Source organism: Macaca fascicularis, chromosome X (genome assembly GCF_037993035.2).
Source record: "Macaca fascicularis isolate 582-1 chromosome X, T2T-MFA8v1.1".
Taxonomy (NCBI): domain Eukaryota; kingdom Metazoa; phylum Chordata; class Mammalia; order Primates; family Cercopithecidae; genus Macaca; species Macaca fascicularis.
In genome coordinates this window covers 80,433,167-80,440,839 of record NC_088395.1, presented here as the reverse complement: position 1 = coordinate 80,440,839, position 7,673 = coordinate 80,433,167, and the positions used below count along the sequence as shown (strand labels likewise).

Sequence of the window (7,673 nt, the reverse complement as noted above, 5' to 3'; positions counted from 1 at the left end):
AGGCTTTAAAAGGCCATGCTGTAACAGGAGAGTGATAACAGGCTTTAATCCTTTTAAAGCATGCTTTGGGTGGGTTACTGGCATTGAGTGGGGTAAGGGTGATTAGGTTTTAATGGGACAGTAATGGGCATGTGATTGGTTGCCAGGGAGGGAGTAGAGGTGTACCATATTTTTGGGTTAAGGTGGAGAGATACAAGGGGAGGATGCGAAGGAGGCTCTGAACTGGGAAAAAGGGCAGCAATGAGGTGTGGCTGTAGCCTAGGAATAGTCAGGGAAGCAGATAATTTAGTTAAAATGTTTTGGCCTAATAAGGAAACTGGGCAGGTGGGGATAACTAAAAAGGAGTGCATAAAAGAATATGGTCCAAGTTGGCACCAGAATTGGGGAGTTTTAAGAGGTTTAGAAACCTGGCTGTCAATATCCACAACAGTTATGGAGGAAAGGGAAACAGGCCCTTGAAAAGAAGATAATGTGGACTGGGTAGGCTCCGTATTGATTAAGAAGGGAACGGACTTACCCTTCACTGTGAGAGTTACCCGAAGCTCGGCGTCTGCAATGGTCTAAGTGGCTTCTGAGGTGATCGGGAAGCATCAGTCTTCAGCTGCTAAACTGAGAAGATCTGGCAAGGAGTCAGTCAGAGAGCCTTGGGCCAGAGTTCCAGGGGCTCTGGGAGTGGCTGCCAGGTGAGTTGAACAGTCCAATTTTCAGTGGGATCCCACACAGATGGGACATGGCTTAGGAGGAATCCCAGGCTGTGGGCATTCCTTGACCCAGTGGCCAGATTTCCAGCATTTGTAGCAAGCTCCTGGGGGAGGAGGTCCTGGAGGAACCCCTGGCAGCTGCGGTTCAGGCGTTTGGAGTTCTTGTGTGCTGGAGATATGGCTGGGGTTTGTCTCACAGTGGAGGCAAGGAATTGCAACTCAGAAAAACATTGCTACTTGGCTGCCTCTATTATTGTACACCTTGAAGGCGAGGTTAATTAAGTCCTGTTGTGGGGTTTGAAGGCTGGAATTTAATTTTTGGAGCTTTATTCTAATGTCAGGAGCTGACTGGGTGATAAAATGCATATTTAAATGAGATGGCCTTCTGACCCTTCAGGGTCTAGGGCTGTAAAGAGTCTAAGGGTTGCTGCCAAATGGGCCATGAACTGGGCTGGGTTTTTCATATTTGATGAAAAAGAGCCTAAATGCTAACTGATTTGGAAGAGGTCAGATAAAGAAAAAGGAGCATTAACCTTGACTATGCCTTTAACTCCAGCCACCTTTTAAAGAGGAAATTTCTGGGCAAGTGGGGGACGGCTAGTCACGGAATGAAACTGTAAGCTGGACCAGGTGTGAGGAGGGGAGGTGATAAAACGATTATAGGGTGGGGGAGCGGAGGCTGAGGCTGAGGAAGAATTGGGACCTAGCTCAGCCTGGCGAGGAGCAGCCTGGGGAGGAGGGGAGAGGTCACATGGGTCCATAAAAAAGGAAGATTGGAAAGATTCAGCGATGCTTGTGGTTGGGACTGAGGGGACAGGCGGGAGGGAAAGAAGGAAGATTTGGGATGAGTTACATTGGGAACAGAGACTAGGTAGGGACCGATGTGTAAAAGAATGCCTGGACGTCAGGCACCTCAGACCGTTTGCCCATTTTATGACAAGAATTATTTAGGTCTTGTGGGATGGAGAAATCAAAAGTGCCATTTTCTGGCCATGTAGAGCCATTATTGAGTTTGTATTGTAGTTAAGCAGCATTGCAGAAGAAAATAAGGCATTTAGGTTTTAGGTCAGGTGTGAGTGGAAGAGGTTTTAAGTTCTTGAGGACACAGGCTAAGGGAGAAGGAGGAATGGAGGGTGGAATGTTGCCTATAATGAAGGAGGCAAGTCCAGAGAAAAGAGAGGGTAGAGACATGGAGAGAAGGGGTGGGGATGCTTGCCCCCCTGGAAAGTGGAGAGAAAAGAGGGTAGAGACACAGAGAGAAGGGGTGGGGTGTTCTTGTTCCCCAGGAAAGTGGAAAATGGGTAGAGACACAGAGAGAAGGGGTGGTGGGGTGCTTGCCCCCCAGAAAAGCAGTGCTTTCCACTAAGGGTGAAGGATCAAGCTAGGCATTCCCGCGTGGTCAGACACCTCTGAAACGTGGGTGAATAATCAAGCAGACATCCCCGCATGATTAAACACGAAGGGAAGACTGTCTTCTTGAGTCCATGACTGGCGCTGGAGTTTTGGGTTCATGGATTAAACTCGTCTCCTGTCTCTACCAGAAAAGGAAAGGAACTGAAATTAAGAGAAGGGAGAGATTGAAGTGTGGTGCCAAGATTGAAAAGAGAAAGCGGTTGAGGGATAGTGAGAGAGGTTGGAGAAGAGAGTGAAAACAGGTTGCTTACCCGATTTAAAATTGGTAAGATGTTCCTTGAGCTGGTTGGTCTGAGGACCTGAGGTCGTAGGTGGATCTTTATCATGGAGCAAAGAGCAGGAGGACAGGGGATTGATCTCCCAAGGGAGGTCCCCCGACCTGAGTCACGGCACCAAATTTCACTCGCATCCATGTGAAGGGACCATCAAACAGGCTCTGTGTGAGCAACAAGGCTGTTTATTTCACCTGGGTGCAGGCGGGCTGAATCCGAAAAGAGAGTCAGCCAAGGGAGATAGGTAGGGATGGGGCCATTTTATAAGATTTGGGTAGGTAAAGGATAATTACAGTCAAAGGGAGTTGTTCTCTGGTGGGCAGGTGTGGGGGTCACAAGGTGCTCAGTGGGGGAGGTTTTGAGCCAGGATGAGCCAGGAGAAGGAATTTCACAAGGTAATGTCATCAGTTAAGGTAGGAACAAGCCATTTTCACTTCTTCTGTTATTCTTCAATTACTTTAGGCCATCTGGATATATACGTGCAGGTTATAGGGGATATGATGGCTTAGCTTGGGCTCAGAGGCCTGACAATAATCCCTTCTCAGTTGTCCCCCAAAGTCTTAACTTGTTTCAGCCCCAACACAAAAGTTCTCAAGTCCAAATTCCAAAGCCTCATCTCAGACTCAAGTCGAGTTCCTTCCATCTATGAACCTGTAGAATCAAAATCAAGTTATTTACTCCCAAGATATAATGGTGGTACTGGCATTGGGTAAACGTCCCCATTCCAAAAGAGAGAGAGAATTCAGTCAAAAGAAAGGGCTAATAGGCCCGACACAAGTCTTAAACCCAACAGGATATTCATTGAATCTTAAAGCTCCAAAATAATCTCATTTGACTCGACGTCCTGCATCCAGGGCACACTGGTGTGAGGAGTGGACTTCCAAAGCCTGGTTTCTGCCTGGACATCCATTCTTTCTCATACAACCTTTGAAATTTTAGGTGGAAGTTGCCGAGGCTCCTTTACTCTTGCATTCTTTGTGCCCACAGGCTTAACACCACATGGAAGCTGCTGATTTACAGCTTGTGCCCTCTGAAGCAGTGTCCTGGACCCCTTTGAGTCAAGGCTGGAGCCAGAGCAGCCAGGATATGAAGAGCAGTTTCCTGAGGCTGAGTAGGATAGCAGAACCCAGGACTTGGTCCCCGAAACCATTATTTCCTGGTAGACCTCTGGGCTGTCCCAAAGACTTCTGAAATGCCTCCTAGTCTTTTTTTTTTTTTTTAAACTCATTGTCTTGGATATTAGCACTTGGCTCCTTTTTAGTAATGCTAATCTCTCTAGCAAGTGATTGCTCTAAAGCCTGCTTGGATTCTTTCTTTACCGCAGGGCTAATATGCACATTTTCTGAACTTATGCTCTGCTTTCCTTTTAAATATAAGCACTAACTTCAAGTCATTCATTTGCTCCTATATCTGATAACATGTTGTTATAAGCAACCAGGCTACATCTTGAATGCTTTCCTGCTTAGAAATTTCTTGTACCAGGGGCAACAGCTGCAGCGGCACCCCAGCCCCGTAGGATCCCTGGCGCCAGGCCACCCAGCTGTCAGCAGCATGCAGGGTAAATGCAAAGCACTGAAGTTGAATTTTGCAAATCCACCTTTCATATCTACAGCAAAGTTTACTCTGAATCCCAATCCTACAGGAATTCAAAACCCACACGTAGAGAGACCGAGATCACACAGCTTTGAGTTATCAGGAAAACTGAAGGTCTCTGCTGAACAACATTGGGATTTCACTGCAGAGGACTTGAAAAACCTTGGAGAAATTGGACGAGGAGCTTATGGTTCTGTCAACAAAATGGTCCACAAACCAAGTGGACAAATAATGGCAGTTAAAAAATCTGGTCAACAGTGGATGAAAAAGAACAAAAACAACTTCTTATGGATTTGGATGAAGTAATTCGGAGTAGTGATTGCCCTTATATTGTTCAGTTTTATGGTGCACTCTTCAGAGAGGGTGACTGTTTGATCTGTATGGAACTCATGTCTACCTCATTTGATAAGTTTTACAAATATGTATATAGTGTATTAGACGATGTTATTACAGAAGAAATTTTAGGCAAAATTACTTTAGCAACTGTGAAAGCACTAAACCACTTAAAAGAGAACTTGAAAATTATTCACAGGGATATCAAACCTTCCAATATTCTTCTGGACAGAAGTGAAAATATTAGACTCTGTGACCAGCATCAGCAGACAGGTTGTGGACTCTATTGCCAAGACAAAAGATGCTAGCTGTAGGCCATACATGGCACCTGAAAGAATAGACCCAAGTGCATCGTGACAAACATATGATGTCCGCTGTGATGTCTGGAGTTTGGAGATCACATTGTATGAGTTGGCCACGGGCCGATTTCCTTATCCAAAGTGGAATAGTGTATTTGATCAACTAACACAAGTCATGAAAGGAGATCCTCCGCAGCTGAGTAATTCTAAGGAAAGGGAATTCTCCCCAGTTTTATCAAGTTTGTCAACTTGTGCCTTACGAAGGATGAATCCAAAAGGTCAAAGTATAAAGAGCTTCTGAAACATCTTTTTATTTTGATGTATGAAGAACGTACTGTTGAGGTCGCATGCTATGTTTGTTAAATCCTGGATCAAATGTCAGCTACTCCCAGCTTTCCCTTGTATGTTGATTGATATCGCTGCTACATTAGACTCTAGAAAAAAGGGCTGAGAGGAAGCAAAAGGTAAAGAATTTTCATCCCATATCACAGTGTTTTTATTGCTCGCCCAGACACCATGTGCAATAACATTGGTGTTCATTTCCATCATGTCTGTATATTCCTGTCACCTAGAACGTGCAGCCTTGTAATACCTGACTGATCACACAGTGTTAGTGCTGGTCAGAGAGACCTCATCCTGCTCTTTTGTGATGAACATATTCATGAAATGTAGAAGTCAGTACCGTCAAGTTGTTGACTGTGATTAGATCACATCTTAAATTCATTTCTAGACTCCAAACCTGGAGATGCAGCTACTGGAATGGTGTTTTATCAGACTTCGAAATCCTGGAAAGACACAGTGATGGATGTACTATATCTGAACATAGAGACTCATGCTTGAGTGAGAAGAGCTTGCACAGCCAATGAGACACATTGCCTTTTGGAGCTGGGAGACAAAGGAGGAATTTACTTTCTTCACCAAGTGCAATAGCTTTACTTATGTGATATTTCGTTGCTTTACAGTTACAGTTGATGTTTGGGGATCAATATGCTCAGCCAAATTTCCTGTTTGAAATATCATGTTAAATTAGAATGAATTTATCTTTACCAAAAACCATGTTGCATTCAAAGAGGTGAACATTGAAATATTGAGACAGGACAGGATGTGTTATTTTCTCCTTTACTAGTCCTACTTTGCAGTGGGAAGACTCAGGAGTCTGCCACTTGTCAAAGAAGGTGCTGATCCTAAGAATTTTTCATTCTCAGAATTCAGTGTGCTGCCAACTTGATGTTCCGCCTGCCACAAACCACCAGGACTGAAAGAAGAAAACGGTACAGAAGGCAAAGTTTACAGATGTTTTTAATTCTACTATTTTATCTGGAACAACTTGTAGATAAGTTGGTCCTAAAGCTGATACTTTAGCCATCATAACTCACTAACAGGGAGAAGTAGCTAGTAGCAATGTGCCTTGATTGATTAGATAAAGATTTCTAGTAGGCAGCAAAAGATCAAATCTCAGTTGTTTCCTTCTTGCCATCACTGGTCCAGGTCTTCAGTTTCCGAATCTCTTTGCCTTCCCCTGTGGTCTATTGTCGCTATGTGACTTTTGCTTAATCCAATATTTTGCCTTTTTTTATATCAAAAAATCTTTATAATTACCAGGGATGTTCTTTACCAAGGATTTTTAGCCCCAAATCTCTCATATGCGCTAGTGTTTAAAAGACTAAGAATAGTGGGGCCCAGTCAATGTGGTAGGTGATAAAGAGGCATCTTTTCTAGAGACACATTGGACCAGATGAGGATCTGAAATGGCAGCCTTTACGTTCATCACCTGCTAGAACCTCTTGTAGTACACCACCATTTCTTGGCATTGGAATTCTACTGGAAAAAATATAAAAAGCAAAACAAAATCCTCAGCACTGTTACAAGAGGCCATTTAAGTATCGTGTGCTTCTTAACTTATCCATTAGCCAGGTTCTCATTAGGTTTTGCTCGGGCCTCCCTGGCACTGAACCTTAAGGCTTTGTATGACAGTGAAGCAGCACTGTGAATGGTTCAAACACACTGGAATATAAAGCAGACATGGTCTGAGATGCAGGTGATGCCATTACAGAACCAAATCATGGCAGGTATTGCTGTGTCTCCTCTCAGAGTGACAGTCATAAATACTATCAGAAAATAAAGGGAGAATGGTGCTGTTTAAAATCACATCCCTGTAAATTGCAGAATTCAAAAGTGATTATCTGTTTGGTCTACTTGCCTTATTTCCCTATCTTCTCCCCAACGGCATCCTAAACTTTAGACTTCCCACTGTTCTGAAAGGAGACATTGCTTTATGTCTCCCTTTGACCACAGGAAGCTGTCATCCTCCATTTCTCCCGGGGACTCAAGAGGAATCTGTTTCTCTGCTATCAACTTCCCATCTGTCTCAGCATAGAGTCACTTTGCCATTATGCAAATGGAGAAAAAAGCAATTCTGACTGTCCAGGAGCGAATCTGACTGTTCTATTATGTGGATGACCACATAAAAAGGCAATTTTCATGTATTAATCATAGATTATTATATACTATAAACTTAAGGGCAAGGAGTTTATTACAATGTATCTTTATTAAAACAAAAGGGTGTATAGTGTTCACAAACTGTGAAAATAGTGTAAGAACTGTACATTGTGAGCTCTGGTTATTTTTCTCTTGTACCAGAGAAAAATGTATAAAAATTGTCAAAAAGCTAATGTGCAGGGATATTGCCTTATTTGTCTGTAAAAAATGGAGCTCAGTAACATAACTGCTTCTTGGAGCTTTGGAATATTTTATCCTGTATTCTTATTTGAATTCCTCCTCTATTTAAGATATATACATGGAATCGAAGTGTTTGTGTAATAATTCTGTCCTTTTGCCTGCTGGTCAGTTGTAATAAATCTAGGATGTGATGATGAAAAAGAAAGGAAGGAAGGAAGGAAGGAAGGAAGGAAGGAAAGAAGGAAGAAAGAAAAGAAAAGAAAAAAGAAAAGAAAAGAAAAGAAAGAAATTTCTTGCACCAGGTACCCTAGGTTGACAATCTTAAGTTCAAAATTCCACAGTTCCCTGGGGCATGAACACAATGCATCTGATTTCTTTGCTAG

At 43.1% G+C, this 7,673-nt stretch overlaps 1 pseudogene; it reads left to right on the top strand.

Annotated features, from left to right (window-relative positions):
• Positions 1–3,936: 3,936 nt before the first annotated feature.
• LOC102119739 (dual specificity mitogen-activated protein kinase kinase 4 pseudogene) lies at positions 3,937–5,460 on the top strand (annotated as a pseudogene).
• The last annotated feature ends 2,213 nt before the right edge of the window (positions 5,461–7,673 follow it).